We start from the raw sequence: 18,036 nt of genomic DNA on the forward strand, positions 1-18,036 counted from the left end.
TTCTTGTGAGACTTACACTGGCCTATCCAAAATGAAAAGAGGACAAGGCTGGGTGTATGTACACGATCCTGGTAAGAGGGACAGTTTCTTCTCTCTGAGGGATGCCTACAAAAGTCACAAGGTGATCTGGGCTGGGCATGTGGGGAGATTCCCTTTGGCACCTATCTCTGCAGCTGCTGCTGTTGAGTGTCTGGGTGGTAGTTAGGTTATAACTGACCTTTCCAAAGAACATTTTGTGATCATCTTTGTACTGGTGTTGAGTGTGCTTTGGTAGATGGACTCCCAGATATTTTACTCATTTTAACAGATCTGGACTACTAGCCCTTCTCCAAGACTGACTGATTTGTGCTTGCCTCAGGGCACAGGATTCTTCTGTGTGGATTTGGTCGGATCTGGTTATTCTTCTCTCCTCTCTTCATTGGAAGCACCATTCCTATTTTCTCCTATAGCTCTCTGGTCACTAAGGTGCAGGAATCCCAAGATGGCGACTTCATGACTGTCCAGTATATAGACATTAGGAAAGAAATATTGGAAGGCTGGCTCTATTTCATATGCTGGTTATTCTCATGAACATTTTCATCTTTAAATGACTTCAGGATGATCTGACTTAGCTGGGTCTTGATTCAGTGTTTCTTGCAGGCTTGTTTCCTTGGTTATCATATGAAGAAATGTTACTCAGAGCCTTCAATCATCCTTCTCTGAAATGTTTTGCATAGGAGCCTCTATTGTGACTACCATTTCCCTTCACTTGGCAAGGAAATCAAACGCTTCCTAGTTAAAGGAGTTTCTGGGCTCTTGTGCCCTTCCAGGTTTGGTGATTGTTTTACATTGGTTTTAAGAAACAATGATAACTAGAATTAATATCTTTACTGATGTCCATTCAACATGTTTCAGAGTCAAGATTGGAGGCATGGGAATTGTATACAACCTTGTCTCACCTTTCTCCTAAATAGTTGTGGATTTTGCCCTTTGTGCCAAATAGTCAATGTTATGACAGACAACCAATCTGGAAATCCCAAGTCAGAAATCGACGGTTGACTTTCTGACAATACAGCCAATTTTTTTTCTGATTTTAAATTTTGTCTGAATATAGATTTAGAGCTGAAGGAAACTTTAAATGGAAACTGAAGTCCAAACCCCCCATTTTGCAGATGAGGAAACTAACGAACAAAGAGATTAAAGTGATTTATCCAAGGTTACATGGGGAATAAAATCCTCTGTTCTCTCCCTTGAACATAGGTACCTCATAGGATCAGAAGCCTGGAAAAACCTTAGAAGACATTAAGTCCAGAGAAAGAAATACAGATCTAGGGAGGGCAGACTCTCCTAGAGTCAGAAGTAGTGTCTGAAATAAGATTTGAATTCAGGTCTTTGACTCCAAGTCTAGTGCTCTACACCTGAGCCAACCTGGGCCACATTGTCTGCTCCAACTATTCGTTCTGGCCTCATTTGGTGCTTGTGATGCTTAAGACCTTCCTTTTCCAGAAAATATATTTATGCTACATGGAAAATGAGGCATCTGAATTACATCTCTGACCTCTCTCATTTTTTAGTCTTTGGCAGTGTTTTCCAACCTATTTTCACTGTCCTGCTCTGGGGATTGAAATCCCCAAATACCAAAGAATGTGTTGGCTTAGCTTGGGGAGTTAGGCTGAGTAAAAAGTAAAATGAAGGCGTAAGATTACAGGTCCCTAAGTCTCCTTCCCATGATGAGTCTAGGATTCAAGAAACTCTCTAGGACTCAGTTTCCACCTCATTTGTAAACTGAGAGAGATTATACTAGATGGATGCTAAGGTCCTTTCCAGCTTGAAATCTACCATTTTATGACTTCCACGTCCTTGGTTTTCTCAGTTATGAATTAAGGAAGTTTGGCCAGTTCTAGGTTATCTCATCTTTTCAATCTATGATCTTATGATCCAAGACAAGGGTGTGTGTCATGGAATCCTTTGGTGGGCTGGTGAAGGCTAGGGAGTCCTTGGAATAATACGTGTGTGTGTGTGTGTGTTTCACAGAATCCTTTGGCAATCTAGGGACTGCTTAGAATGATTTTTTCACCCTCAGAATTCATACTTGAAGGAAATGCTAAATTTCAATTAGAGATTAATGCCCCCCTTCCCATCCAAGGTCTGTAGTCTCCTAGAGGTATGTGTGGACCCCAGGTTTAGACTCCTGATTCCTAGGCCCCTGGACCAAAACCTCCCATGTCTGTTTCTTTTTTATCATTGTCTCTCTATCATCTAGCAGTGTCTAGATGATAAAAGACCCTTAAATCACGGTCCTTTAATGCAAGTTTGGTGAACTGAACTGAATGAGCATCTACTTTTAATGTATGCCCTTGGTATTTTCCTTCTCCCTCCTCTTTCCATTTTTTAGCTTCCATGACGATGGATGTAAGTGGAAAGGGCTTAATGCCATGTTATGGTTTTATCTATTTCATGGGAAGCCAAAGGCAAAGAATTTCTCACCCAGTAGATAGTCTTCTGGTTGAACCTTTCTGTACTTTGTAGGGAAGGGCCTCAAATGGCATTCACAAATAGATATCCATATATAATTTCATTTCAACAAAATAAAACACCTGGAAAGTAGAACTTTGCTCTAACATTACCTGCCATGGAATAGCAATTATGGCAAGGTGGACCCATCCTGGACACTGTTCCAGAGGGTTATGAATGTACTTAGAACCCTTCTTTGAATACTGCTAACCCCCAGGCACCAGTGTCCTTCTAAAGAGACATTCGAGCACTGAGCATGAAGGAACTGAATGGTGACAGGATCACAGATGTAGAGCTAGAATGGACCTTGGATATCATCATGTCAGACCCTGCCCCCCCCCCCCCCCCTCCTCAGATGAGGTTCAGTTAAAGGATAAATGACTCTTCCAAGAACACAGAGGTAGCACAGCTCGGTTTTGAACTTGGATTCTCTGTCTACAAATATCCCCTGTTTTTCTGGCTTGCCAAGGTGCCTCTCTACCATGTCATCTGAAAGACAATTGCTAGAAAAATGTACCTGGTTACAGAGGGTAGTAAGATGTCACACAAAATGATAGTTCTAGAGATGGGAAGAGTCCTTAGAAATGATCCTCTCATTTTACAGATGAGAAAACTGGGGCCCAGAGGAGTACTTACTTGCCTAAGACCAAGAGGTGGTACATGGTAGGCATGGGATTTGAACTAGGGTTCCAGCACTGGGTTTGCAAGCCATGCATCTTTCAACATTTAATCCACACATAAATGGGTCATCCAAGACATGTGGGCTTCACTAAAAAAAATAGGACCCCAGATGTGAGAGATAAAGCTTGCAGGCTATGATTCCCTTGAAGCACGTTACAATTAGAACTAAAGTCCCTTCTCTAAACAGGCAGCTGACAGTTGGGTTCTAAGCAAGGGGAATGTTAAGGGTCTTTTGGTTGAAATTGTCATGAGCACCAGCATCACAGAAAGAAAAATGGATGGAAAGTAGGAATAAAACTCTTCAACAGGAGGGAGAAGATGTCACCCGGAAGTGATCTTCATGGGTTCCCAGCATCATGCAAACACAATTCATCTGACAAATTGTTTTTGCCTTCTCTCTCGATGGGGAATTTTAGATGGAATGAGCCCCTGTCTGTTTCCTAAAGCATCAGAGACCTTGTGTTTGGACATGGTTGGGAGGCTTCTGCTGGGAAGTCTCCTTATGACTCATTGACATTTTTGAGCCTGTTTTCTGAGGCTTGTCTGGATAAGTTGGGAGAGACTCATTGCTGGGTCAGATCTGGAGTTTTGGACCTTTTAGGCCATTGTAACTCTTAAAGACCATCTAGTAAGCTTACTAAATGCTGAGTGATTAATCAATTAATAAGCCATTAATGAAAATTGAAAGACCACCAATAAAACAGAAATTGAATTCTTCCTAATTCTCAATACCAAGTTTGGTCCCAAAGAGGATATATGAGAAGATACCTCTCTCTTGCTTCTCTGCAGAGGTATCGGATTATGAGGATGGAACACCGATGATCATATCAGACTTCTCTTTTTTAATCCCATCTATCTGTGTGACTCTGGCTAAAGTCAATTCTCTTCTCAGGGTCCCATGAAGCTTTCTAAGACTCGAGGTTGTACAGAAGTTGTTAGTGCTTGAATAACATCTCAACTCACTTGTTACTGGACAAAGAGCTCCCGTGTTTCTCCCTTCTGATTCCTCAGCACCTAATGCAGTGCCTAGCACATAGTAGGTACTTAATAAGTACGTGTTTAAATGAAAGAAGAGTTCCAACTCAATGAGTGTGGATGATTTTCAAAAGCCCAAGATTCCATGTCTCTAAGCCCCTCTTCTTACCCTCTTTAACACTTGGCTACCATGAAGATGGAAGGAGAAGTTACTACACAGTTCAGTAAAAAGTATCCTTGGTGAAGGTCAGAGTGCCTCAGGCCCAAAATCACGGAAGCTCTGGGAGCTCAGCTTTTGTCTTTCTTGAACTCTTAGGAAGGGCTTCACAGAAGCTTACTGACTGATTGTCCAAAACACACACACTCTATTTATTATGGTTTAACTTGGGGCAAGTCACCCTAAAACTCTGCTCCCTCCTCTGAGGGGGGTCAGTTTAGGTGCCCTTTGAGGTCCTGAGGAGGGGTCGGCCTCAGGGCCTCTCAGTTCCCTCCCCATCCAGCAGCATCACTGACTGAAACTAGCAGAGGCAGTTTCCACACTGGGGATTCTTTGCACTGATAAAATCACAGGTCATAATCAAATGAAAGGAGTGGGGAAAGGGATTGTACTCCACTGGTAGAAAGCATCGCCATGTGATGAATGAATCAAGCCATAAGCATTTGTTAAGCACTGTGTGCCCAGACACTGTGCCAGGTGCTAGGGTTACAGTAAAAGATGCAATAGTTCCCAACCCACAAAAATAAGAGATTTGATTATACATAATTGTCTAGAAATAATAAGCCAGTTCTTTTGAATTCTGATACCAGGAAAGTTCCTGTCCTTGTTCTGTGCTCTCACATACACCAGTGACTGGAAATAACAAATCTGTCAGTCCCTGGTTATGCTTGTGGGTGATGCAATGTTGTCAGTGACTTAAAAGAGGGTATCCATTGCATTAAACAGAGGGTCTGGCAACTTGAAAGGGGGCTCTTCAGATCCCAGGAAATTTCCCCTTCCAGTCTTCCACACCTGGGCTGAAACAATGGACAGTTTCATTGGATCAGGTTTAGGGAGCTGGTGGCCCGGCTGGCTGGCCTCCCTCCCTCCCTCCCTCCTGGAACTGTCCCCATCAGGAAGATGCTTTGAAGTGTTGGATTCCATAGGTAATGGAGTCATTGTGACCTTGCACCGGGGGCCCTGTGATCTTGGTATGAGCGACGGCAGCAAGCCTACAACTATGCCCGGTTAACGAGTCAGCTTATCTCCCCTTATTAATTGAAGCAGGACCTTGATTAAGTTTGAATGAACGGATATCCATCAAGGATGGTTAGCCAGATGTTCTATGCATATCCACCAACAAAACAAAATGGACAGCCCCAAACATACAGCCTCTGTTTTTCAAGATAATGCCTCTACAGCTGCCAATCTGTAGATGGGCACCCAGAGGTGCCACCATCTACAGACTGAACTAGGCATCCATGTCTCCCACTAACAAAGCCTGGAAACAGTCTTGTCGAAATATTAAGTGAGAAATTAACAACAACAAAACCAACTCAAATAATTCCAAATGGGAAATAAGCAAGGAGATGCTGGTATTTGGAACAATTATTGCCAAGAGGCTATCTGTCTCTCCTGCTGTTTATGAATTTAGCGAACATGCTGCTAATGACTAATGACTCCCGTACACATTTGATGGAGATTTTAAGGCTGGAATTAACCTCTCACCCTCTCTTCCTCAAGAGCAAATGTTACCATCCCATTCTCAGGCTCCCAACAGGCAGCAGGTGAGCCGTGTTATGGTGCCATTTATTCTAAATGGAAAATTTACCAGGGAAAGATGAAAACAGATAAAAATGCTAACAGATTAACCTTTTCATGGGCATAGAACTTTGGAAACTGGCAAAACCCAATGGCAACTAGAACAGTCATCGCTTTGCATTTAGACTTTTCACTTGTGACTCAGTATTATAAACAGAAAAAAATGCAAGTAATTTAAGTGAGTGTTGAATGCCAAGAGATTCAGCCACACAGAAGCAACTTAAAATTGAACAGTGAGATGTGATGGTTTCATCTTCCCAAACCAAATATGAGATTAAAAGGACTTGACTCTTTTTTGAGGTCTCTCAGACCCAATTTCCTTGACCAGAAAAAAGTATTCAATCTAAGAGGTGTTTAAAAGAACAGTTCACGAGGATGGAGGCCTTGAAAGCAGAGCGGAGGAGTTTGAATTTATTTTTTTTTATTTAGATAGTAGGGAACCATATGAACCATAGAGAGACCAAGTGAGATCTGGGAGTTAATTAAAATTAGTCTGGCTCTTCTCACAATCCTCTGCTAATCTTCATTGATAACAGTGAATCATGGGATCATGGATATAGAGCTGGAATGGACCTTAAGAGATGTTCTTGTCCAATCCTCTTATTTTACAGAACATGAAACTGAGACTCAGTAAGGTCTAATTACTTGCCCCAGGTCATACAGGTAATAATAAGAGTTAAAGTCAATAACACAACCATGAAAATTAGGAAGTCCTCACAGGCCTTAGAGTTATAAAACAAACAAAATTAGTCTATTGGGAAGTTTTGGAGCAAGTGGGTCTGGACCTATGATAGCAGGGACTTAAAAAAACAAACCAACCTGGAGATTAGCAGATTTCAGCCCAATTGGGATCTTCTAGTATAGAAAATCCTTCCAACAATGCAGTTTACTCCTACTACAAGTAAAGCGGGGTGCTTCCCAAGGAAGAAACACTTTATAGATTGGGGAGCTGGCAGGTCATCCAGAGACCATATAGTCTAATTCTCTCATTTTACAGATGAGGAAACTGAGGCACAGGTAAATTAAGAGATTTGTCAAAAGCCATACAAGAAGTAAGCTTTGGAGGTCACATTTGAACCGTTTGGTTTGAACCCTGGGTCTCTGATGGGAAAGTCATTTCTTTGCATGATACAACCCAAACTGCCAGTTTTTCAGGGTCAGTCACAGAAGAATCTTTGAGATAGAGGCCAGGCAGTGACACAGACAGCATGAGGAAGAGGAGTACGATGCCCTGACAGCTGGCCAGCTGGCCACCACCCTATTCTTCCACAGTCAGTGAAATCCTGGGGGAAGGATCAGTGTTGTATCTGCTGCTGAGGTCAGCTCTACGCTCCCAAGGGCTCCTGGGAGTGGGAGATGGGGGCAGACATTTTAGAGGCTAAAGAACCATAAATTGCCCCATGATTCCTTGTCCTGTCCCTGCCTCCATCTCCCCTGATTACAAGCCCCTTGAGGGCAGGGACCATGGTCTTCCTTTTTGTCCTTGTATCTCCAAGACCTTCCTGCTATCTGTTCAAGTGTCTTTCCTATATATTTCCTAATAAATGTCTTTCCTCATTCAGACACTGCGACCCTGTGCTCCAAGTCCCCCAAGAAGGGGTTTTTTATAGAACCATTCACCTCTTCATGGGATTTTGACTTTGTCCTTCTTCTCTGTGATTTCCTCTTTTCCCGTAATTGCTAGGAGATACAGAATTCGACAAATGCTGAAGACACGGCACTTCTTTATTATTTTTGTCTAAAAAACATCTATATGTTCCCATCATGCATTGCGGTTACCTCTTGGAAGACTGTCACTCTCAGCTAAAAGGAAGCAGGGGACTGGGTTTTGAGATCTGTTGACTTTGTCTTCGTCCTCCTCTTTTATTTCTTCCCCTTTTCCTGGAGCAGCATCTCAGCCCCCTAGGGCTGATGTTGGGGGGTCAGAGATGGGTGCAGCTGCCACAGCACAGAGCACAGTCAAAACGGGGCCTCCCGCAGCTGCTCATCAAAGAAGCCTTCAGCCCCATTCTTCCTGCTAACTGCTGCCTTTTATCCCCGAGGGGGAGGTTAAAAGAAGCAACTACCTACCAGCCTCCCCCACCAGGATGAGCAGAAGCAGCCCAGCCCTCTCCCTCTGGGCAAGCCTGCCAGCAACAAATTCCTCATGAATACATTAAGACTTCCCAGCCCATCCCCAACCCTGCTGAATGTTTCCGACATAATCCATAATTTTCTCTTGACTACCCTCGCTCATCACTTGTGCCTGCCACATGACTGCTGTCCCCTGGGACATCTCTGCCTGTGACCCTGGGCATGTTTTGTCTCCATAGCCTGACCCATCCAAATGGAGGCAAGTGAGAGGGGAAATGGGGTTCACTGAAGAAGTCAGGGTCAAGTTGCTTAGCTGGGAGACAGAAACCCAGAAACCAAGTTCAAATCAGTCCTTTTTTTTTCCCAGGCAAACGTTCCAGAAGATTAAAAAAACAAAGCTCCCTGCCTCATTCCTGACTCCTGGCCCCATCCAGCTGACATTTTCCTCCTCCGTCTTTGATGTGTTCTTTGGTTCAGCTTCCCCTCAGTGGGAGTTGGGGGTTGGGGACTTGGCAGCAGGAAGACCTGGGCCTAAGCCCAACCTCAAGCACTGACTGGATGGGGGACCCAATCTTGTGCCTCAGTTTCCGCATTTGTCAAGTGAGGATTGTCCAACCTGAAGGACCCATCTGGGAGCATGGAATTAAGCCTCCAATGAGATAGCAAGAAGAATAATTCTCACTAATTCCATACAACTTTAAAGTGGGAGTGCTGTACAACAGTTATCTAAGGATAGCTCACATTTCTATAATACCTATTATATGCTAGGGAACATGCTAAGAGGTTTATAATTACTATCTCATTTGCTTCTCCCTGGGACTGGCAGGTGCTGTTATTATCCCCATTTCACAGATGAGGAAACTGAGGCAGTCAAGGGTACATAGCGTATGAAGATACATTTGAACTCAGGTCTTCCTGACTCCAGGCATGGCATTCTATCCACTAGGTCACCTAACTGCCTTATTAAATCATCTGATTTTATCCTAGATAGAGCCCTGTGAGGTAGTTAGCGTTATGAACTCCATTTTTAGGGTAAGGAAATGGAGACAGAAGGTCAACAGATTTGCCCTGGACCACACAGCAAGTCTCTCTGAGCTCTTCCGAAGTCCAGATTGGGAGCTGAAAGGGACCCGGAGGGGTTGGGAGGGGGGAAGTCACACAAACTGACTCCATCATCTTGCAGATAACAAACTGAGGCCTACAGAGGTTAATGACTTGTGCCCAAGGTCACATAGCAGTAACAACTGGAAGGCAAGATTTGAATCTGGTTCCTCCAAAATTCTAATTTAATGCTCTATCCAAGTACCACATTGCTATTACTGTAGGAAGAACCAGAATGGATGCGAAGTGTTTCATAACCTTTAAATCCCCCAGTACATGCCAGGAGTGACTGCCACCTGGCAGGGAGCACACGACTTTCTAATACTGCCATTATCTTCAGATTTATTGGATTTTGCTCCCACCTGACACTAGTCTCAGAACAAAATGCCTTTATGTTCAGGGAAAACACTACGTGTGGGGAAGGGAGAGAGACCTGTGCACTTGGGTGTGACCAGATGAAATCAGACTTGAAGTCCTGAATTGATGCTACAGTCTGAAGAAAGGGCTGAGCTCAGACGCACAGAGCAATGGCTGGTGCAAATCCCACCTGTCCAATTCCCTCCCCATGTGGCCTCTCTGGGCCTCAGTTTCTTTAGCTGTAAAATGAAGGGGTTGGACTAGGGGGCTGGTTTAGATACGGCTCAATCAATCAGACATTTACAAGGACCAGTTGCCTGCTAAGTAGTGTGTTAGGCGCCAGGGTTGTGGAAGATCTCCAAAGAGTCTCTGCTCCCAAGGAACTCCTATTCCAGACGGCCTCTCTCATCCTGCCCTCATGGCTCTAGACCTATGACAGTAAGACAGAAGCTTTCCAAGGTCAGTGGAACACAAGGTGTGGCCCCATTCATGCTATCAGCCTTGTTGTTCAGTCTTGAAGTCTCCCACAGAGACCAGAAAGGCCAATCCAATGAAACTAGACATCTTCAAAATGACTCAATCCAACTGCCCTGTACTAAGTGCCCAGTGCTCTATCTCTTGCTAACTACCCTCCTGGCAAAAACCCTGCTTTGGAAGGCAGTGAAAATACCTCTCTCTGCACTTTACAAAAGAGGAAACTGAGGCCCAGACAGGCTGTGTTATTTGCCCGACATGTTGGTTGATTGGTTGCTGTCCTTTGATGCCATCACCACGTCCGGGTCAAGGCACGATGTGTCTGACTGTGGCTGATCAGAACGACATGAGCTCAGAAAGGGCAGGGGAAGGCCTCAGACTTGAGACTTCTAGCTCCAGGTCTGATAGCTTCCTTGGCCACTGGTCCCATGGGCCCAGGCCAAGAGACCAGCAGCCTTCAGCCCCCAGCACCAGGACTTCCTATAAGTCATTGAACCACCCTGTGCCCATGTCCTCATTGGGAAAAATGGGAATAAGTGGATGGGTGATAGCTAACTACCGCATAGGGCTCGGGTAACTTTTGTAGAGTTTTATTATGTGAATTATTATTGTTAGGGCGGCAGTTAAGCTGCAGGGCTTAAATGCTATTATATATAAATATTTTTTTAATTATCGAGCTTACAGTAGTACTCATTACTTCATTGGAAATACTTCCATTGGCCTACTTAGAAAAAAAAATCAATCAACAAGTATTTTTTAAATGTTTACTGTGTGTGCCAGTCACTGGGACATACACAGACAAAAACAAAAGAGAGCTGTTTTGGGTCTAAAACTTTTTCCCCCTCAATTATGTCTTCAATATATTCTTTAGCTGATAATCCCATTTTCACTTTGTCCCTTGGTCTACCAGGTTCTGTCTCTCAGACCGGATTTTCTATTTGTCTAGGATGTTGACTTACAATTCCACATTATTCTTGACCCTGGGCTTGACTGTGCCTTCCTCCCAAACTCCTCCATCCTGTCCTTCCCGTCACTGTCTTGGCAACATTGTCCATGTTTTTGCCTTGACATTGTGCCCCGCTGCCTCCCGCCAATAGAATCTTTATTCAATTCCCCTCCTCTTGACTATCCAGAAATCATTTTTATGACCTCCCCAAAGCCACACATACGACCCATATTCTTTCACACAGTCAAAAGGAATGTAATTGTTTCCTTTTCATTCATGACCAGAAAAAGTCAAATCAGTCTTCCTTTCTAAGTAATTTAATTTCTGAATTTAAAAAAGCTAAGATTTTACGTCACTATTTAGTATAATTTTATCTAGTTAGAATATTTGCTATTCTTTCCAGTTCTGCCACTCAAAAACGTGATACAGCCTCTACTTCCCCTGGATGGTTTCAATTATTTCTATACCAATTGAATGACAGATTTCAAAATTTAACTCATCAATTCAATAAACAGTAGGTGCTTAATACATGCACTCGAAAGTCTCTGTGTTATTTTATCTCTTCCTTTCCTCTTATTCCCTATTCAAATTTTCTAATCATACCATTGTATTTTAGAAAGTGGTATGAAATCAAAGTGAGGAAGAAGACTCAAAGGCCAGCTAGTCCATGCCCATGTTTTTACAGATGGGGACACTGAGGCCTAGAGAAGTGATTTGTCCAAAGGAACATGGGTGACCCTAGGAGGTGGAATTTGAACACAAGACCTCTGACTCCAGGGTCATCAGATCATAGATTTAGAACTGGCAGGAGGACCTTCAAGGTTCCTAAGTCTAATACCCTGATTTCATAGTTGAGGAAAATGAGGCACAGAGCTAAGTGATTGGCATCCACATCAGGGGGCAGACCTTAGTCCAGCCATCAATTCATGACCTCATCAGATCTAACCCACAAGGCTAACAATATGGTTGCTGATGTGCCCATCAGTTATTACTTAAATGGGGTGATTTGGGGAGAAAGCAACTTTGGAGGAAGAATCCCAAAGACACAGGATTTATGTATTTCATTTTCAGGGTCTATTGGACATGAATGTTCTCTAAACAGAAACACTCCTGCTAGAAATCTAGACCAGATATTCTCTGTGATGCCCTGGGAGGCTCCTTCTGCATCCCTGCACAAGAAATCAGGAACTGTCAAAGGGCTGGACGCTGAGTTGGGTAATAACCTAGACCTTGAATCTCCTAGACGTGGGCTTGAAATAATAACCCTCCCACGATGTGTGGCCGGCACACAGAGTTGCAGCCTTGCAAATCTCATCTGGTGGGCCTGGCCGACCTGAGCCCGGCTGGTTGATGCTGCCACCACTTTCTGATTGATGAAGCCTTGGCATGCCCCTCAGATTTCAATTCAGCTGCGCCATACCCGCGGAGTGAGAGGGAAGCTAACATGGAGCATCAGAAATGGGCCTAGCAGCCCCACCCAGTGTTCTGATGGCAGCAGAGAGAGCTACATAAAGGAAGCACCTCATGATGGAAGTCTGTGTTGGCATCCTCCATCTCCCAGCATTAACACCTCTTCCCTCAAGAGTTTTGGATGGCCAACTTAGACCAATCGAGTCTTTTAGTAGAAAAACAAATGGAAAAGGGCATGGGGAGAAGATGTAGAGTGGTCTAGAGCTGAATTAGAGGCCTGGGGAAATGAGAGCAGAAGGTGGGATGGAGGATCCTAATTCTAACCCCCTATGATTTGACAGTTTTTGTAGGATCAAAGGCGGACAGATGACTGAGTTTTCAAAGAAGAGATGAGATGACAGGGTGTAAAACAATGGGACAGGAAGTTTAACTAGAATTCCTGACCAACTTCCAGAATATGTCATTAAAGGAATGATTCATGAAAATTCAGAAATGGAAAATCAAAAAGATGCAGCATGGCTTTAGCACGAATGTATCTCATTTCCTTTTATCAACATGGTTCCTAAAACAGTAGCTCAGGGGAATCAAGGAAATGCCATTTTGTTATATTTTAACCAAGTATTTGATATAAAAAACAGTTTGTGCAATTTGTGTAGAAAAGATGTATGGCAGCTTCTCTGTGGATGATGTCCACATCTACATGTACAGCCCAAGTATCTCTTCTGAGCTACGACCCCATCACCACCTGCGTTTTAGACATTTTGAGCCAGTTGTCCAGTGGACATCTCAAAACAGAATGCATTTTCTTTCACCCTATACTCTATTTTCTTATGACCTTTCCTATGGGTGTTGAGGGGATGACTAGCCTCCCAGTCACCCACGTTTCCCAGCTTGGCATATTTCCCAATTCTTCTCTCTCACAATCACCTCAAATCAACTGTCAAACAGAAATCCATGTCGGTTAGGACTACATCAGTTTTTCTTGGACTGAATCCCTGATGTCACCGACAAAGGGAATTCACCAATAAGGAAACCCCTTCTGCCAGTACAGGCTCATACCTTCTTTGCAAGATATACTGTTATAGATGTAGGTGTCTGGAAGAGAGAGGAAAAGGAACTCTCCTGGATCATACGTCCATTACGAGTCAGAGATAGGACTGGAACCAGGTCTTTTAACTCTAAGTCAGTCTTTCTATTTGCTATGCCACTAAAAGGCAGCTAGTACATAGAGCATCTGGTTGGAAGTCAGGAAGACTCATCTTCATGAGTTCGAATCTGACTTCTGACACTTCCTAGCTGCGTGACCCTGGGCAAGTCACTCAACCCTGTTTGCTTCAGTTTCCTCATCTGTCAACTGAGCTGGAGAAGGAAATGGCCAACCACTCTGGTATCTTTGTCAAGCAAACCCAAAATGTGGTCACAAAGAGTCAAACATGACTGAAAAACGACTAAACAGCAAAACACCACCAAATCATTTGAATCATAAAACTACCTAAAAAGCAGGAGGCATCAGAACTAATTAAATAGGCAGTAATACTAAAAATAACATAGTTGACATTTCTATCATGTCTTATGCCCAATATCTTATTTGATCCTTCACATCATTCCCCAAGGCTGGGCTCATCCATGTTTGACAGCCAGCCAGGGAAAGGGGCAGGGATCTGAAGCCAGTTTTCTGCTCACTCTAGGTATAAAAGTCTTTCTCTTCAGTCCTGTAATGGGGAAGTAAGAAGTTTAAGATGTATTTGGAAATGGAATGAAGTGTCCTTCAGTTGACAAAAAAAGAAAGATTTTTGAATGAATTTAGCTTCTGCATATTTTTCAAATGGAATTATAATGACTTCCAAGGAATGAGCATACGTAGAAATTGACTGGTGAACAATCACTAATGAACTACTCAGGATTATAACCTAGTTCCTTCCAAAAGAATCCCAAGTAACCAATCTCACAACCAGGATTCTAATAGATCAATTAAAGCTGCATCAATAATCAAATATATTAAATATGCATCTTTGTATAAAACAGTCTATTTTAAAAGCCATTTAAATAACCATCTGTTTTCTTATAAGATATTAAATTTTTATCATCTTTACGTAATGAATATTAATATCTCTTCTTCTAATCTTGGATGTCAGATAATAGAGCTCAGAAGTAAAAAAGGAGAGAATGGAATTTCCTCCTGGAAAGAGAATCCCCAAACAAGAGAAAGACTAGGGAAGAAGGGGAAAGCGGGAAACCAGGAAGAACAAAGTAAGGAGAGATAATTATTGAAATAGTTATCTCAACCCAATGAATGAAGTTAGCATTGACTCTCTCCCAAACTCAGGGGCACAAAGACAAAGCCAATGAGTGCCTGCCTTCAAGGGCCTTATGTTCCATCGGAACAGAGGGAGCAGAGTCTCAAGAGTTATTGATGTCTTCCATATTTTTCCCATTTACTTTGGGGTTGTTTTAGTCAATCACTTCCAGCTCCATCATCAATTCCTGTAGCCCACCCCCACCTCCGTCCCCACTCCTCCTCCTCCTCCCCTTTCTCTAGCCTCTCTTTCTGGCAAGATTTTTTAAAACACTTTAAGAATGGAGGAAAAAAACAGGGAACAAGGAGGATCCCAGGGAAGCCATACTGAGGGAGAGTTTTGTATCATCTCCACCCTCTCCTCAAAAAACAAACAGAGCTTTTGAAAAGAGTGGGATGATAAAAGGGTTTCTCTCTAGGACTAGCAATCTTAGACAATAATGGCCTCGACAATCAGAAGTCATTCTGCGATACTTGAAAAGAAATGCCCCCTCAGGCGATCAGGTTGATATTTCCCACTATATTTTGCAAAAGGTGATGCATTTAACAAACTGATTTAGGGCTAGGGAGGATGTTAGCTCTTACTTCAAGGTAGGATGAGTAAATCTAGGGAAGTCACTTCTTAAACCAAAATTTTGTTAAGTCAATACGGCTACTATGTGTCATGCTCTGTCCTACGTGCTGGGATACAAAGACAGGCAAAAGACATGCCCTCCTCTCAAGAAGCTCACAGTCAAATAGAAGAGAAAGCCAAGAAATGATTATGTACAAATAACATACACATATATAGATATGATATATTGGAGATATGACAAAAAGAAGGTTCAGCAAGGTCCAGGAAGACAGCAGCATTCAGACACAAAACACAAACTCAGAGACACAAAGCCAAGGGTGAAAAGCTGACTTTGGAGCTTTCTTAAGAGGCATGCCATCTTCTATCCCCAGTAGAGCTGGGGAATCAGTCAGCTGGCAAGCACTCATTAAGCACTGTCTGTGTGCTGAGCACGCAGCACTGTCACAGTCTGTGGTACTAACAGTGGAGGACAGAAGGAAAGGCAAAGACAGTCTCTGCCTTTTAGGAACTCATAGTCCAATGAGGAAGACAGCATGTTGGCCTCCACGTAAATACAGACTCCATACAGAGTAGGGTGATGGCCATCTGATGGGCGGGAAGAGGGATGATTATCTGATGGAGAGGCAGTAGCAATGGGAGCCAGGGAGGGGAATCTCAAACAGCTTCCCACAGAAGTGGCCAGAGAAGGTAGGATTTGGAGGGAGGGTGCTCTCAGCATTTGGACAGCCAGTGAGAAGGCATCAGGGTGTTGGGGGATAGAGTGGGGCATATAAGAAGAAGAGCAAGAAGACAGATGTTGGATTGTAGGAGGAAGGAAGCCTGGAAAGGTAGGAAGGGCCAGGCTATGAAGGGCTTTAAGAACCAAACAGAAGTGCTTCTTTGTGATCCTGGAGGGAGCAGGGAGCCTCTGTAACCTAATGGGTAGGAGGGTGACACCTAACCCTGACATCGGAGCAGCCTGGAGTAGGGAGACTGGAGGGAGGGAGGCCAGTTAGGGTGTTCTCCCAATAGTGTGAGTGATGAGTGGTAAGGGCCAAGACAGGTGGCACCAAGAGTGGAAAGGGACAGATGTGGGGGACAGATGTGAAGACACAGGGTAAGATTTAGCAGCAGACTGCTGTGTGCGAATGAGGGTGAGGCTCTTTATGTGAGCTGGGGAGATGGGGAAGAATGGACAAGGGGGTACTCTTGGGGAATGGTCTCCATTTTGGGGGCTGAATGAAAGTTGAGGGAGATTCATGGGCAACTTATGGGCTGCTAGGGAAGGTGAGACAATTAAAGAGGGGGGAGCAAAATGATTGCCTTGCTGCAGTGAGGGCCCCTTTGACGTCAGAGAACCTTTCTCTATAGTGGATCCAGGTGTCCTGATATCCTGTTCGGTGAGGAAGGAGGTAAGTGGTGGGACAAATCCAAGGTTGGGTTGGGTCAGGCACAAACAGAAATAAGAGGGCAGAATGCAACTAACTCACCAAGAAAGAAAGGAAACATGGTGTCTAGTACAGTGGTGATGGCCTGGGAAAGAAATGAGCAGGGAATGGGGATCATGGTAAGGATGGACAACAGGCCAAGCAAGGTTAGGCAAGAGGGAAGGAAGCACCTCTCCAATAAGAAGTTCTACCACGTGGCCTGGCACTGATTTACAGATGAGGAAATGGAAGCCCAAAGAGGTGACTTTCCTAAGATCACACGAGAGGTAAATGGGACTTCCCCACAAGTGTTCCGTCTCCAGATTGAATAGCAGCACCCTTTCACTGAGCTGCTGACATCCTAACAAGAACTTTGCAATGACAAATTATCAATGACCATCTTGATGTCTCAAGGTATAGTACACATCTGCTTCTGACAATTCAGGGTTAAACTAGGCAGTATTTCTGCAATATTGGAGGTCATCCCCCTGCCCACCCTCCTCTCTGCCCTTCCAATGGTTAGTAAAGTCAATTCTCATTAGACCCTAAGAAGGAGCTGCAAGAAGAGAAGGAAGTCAAATACATTCGAGTCAGACGCTAACTCCAAGCCTCGTCAACTGCCAGCAGCAGGAGGACTTCGGAATGCATGAGCACAAGAAGCCTCCTTGTGCACAGGATGACTGTGGCTTATTTTACCTGCAGTTATTTTACCACTCTAAAACAGGAGACTTGTACTAATAAAGTATACCCTAGGGCAGGCAGGGCTATGGGGAGAAAGCTCATGAACAGCAGTGAAATGTGTCACACAGACCTCTTAATTCACAGGAGGTTGGCACATGCCAATACAGGCAATGGTGGTGACCTGTTAAAGACTCCTAGCCTAGGTCACTGGGAAGTGCACTCTGCTAACAAAGAGAAGAATTCAGCTGGCTATCACAAAATATGGCTGATGGGCCACTATAATGAAACCAATGTAAATGAAAATGTCCTGTTCTCTGCAAGGGATATTGGCTTTTTTAGGAAATCATTTGTAAGGGAACTTGCCAGGGAAGGAAGTTTGTAAAGAAATTGTTGCTAGTAGTAACCTGGTGACAAAGAGCTGAAGGTGAGAACAAGGTGAAAAAAGGTATGGAGTCTAGGAATAGGAAGGGATAAAGATGTCAGAGGCCAGAGAATCCAGTCGTTCCCCTAGTGCAAGAATCCTCACTAGATTAATCTCAGCAAATGTTAAAAATATGCTTAAGGTTCCTATTGGTAGAGGGGTGTAAGGAGCCTTTGAGTCAGAAAGACCCAGGGGTCAGGTCTGACCTCTGAAATACACAGGCCATGTGACACTAGATAAGTCTCAACTCCTCAGTGGCCCTGGAAATGCTCTAAGATCCTGAGTCTCCCCCTTTGGGGGACTCTGGACCCCTTTGGCAACATGGAAGCACCAACAGCTCCAGGCTCAGA

General features: G+C 43.8%; 1 protein-coding gene across 7 annotated transcripts in view; it reads right to left on the reverse strand.

The window, feature by feature from the left end:
- AGAP1 (ArfGAP with GTPase domain, ankyrin repeat and PH domain 1) overlaps positions 1–18,036 on the reverse strand; it is a 694,274-nt gene that overhangs the window by 155,832 nt on the left and 520,406 nt on the right. The window lies entirely within an intron of this gene.

This window comes from Notamacropus eugenii, chromosome 2 (assembly GCF_028372415.1).
Source record: "Notamacropus eugenii isolate mMacEug1 chromosome 2, mMacEug1.pri_v2, whole genome shotgun sequence".
Taxonomy (NCBI): Eukaryota; Metazoa; Chordata; class Mammalia; order Diprotodontia; family Macropodidae; genus Notamacropus; species Notamacropus eugenii.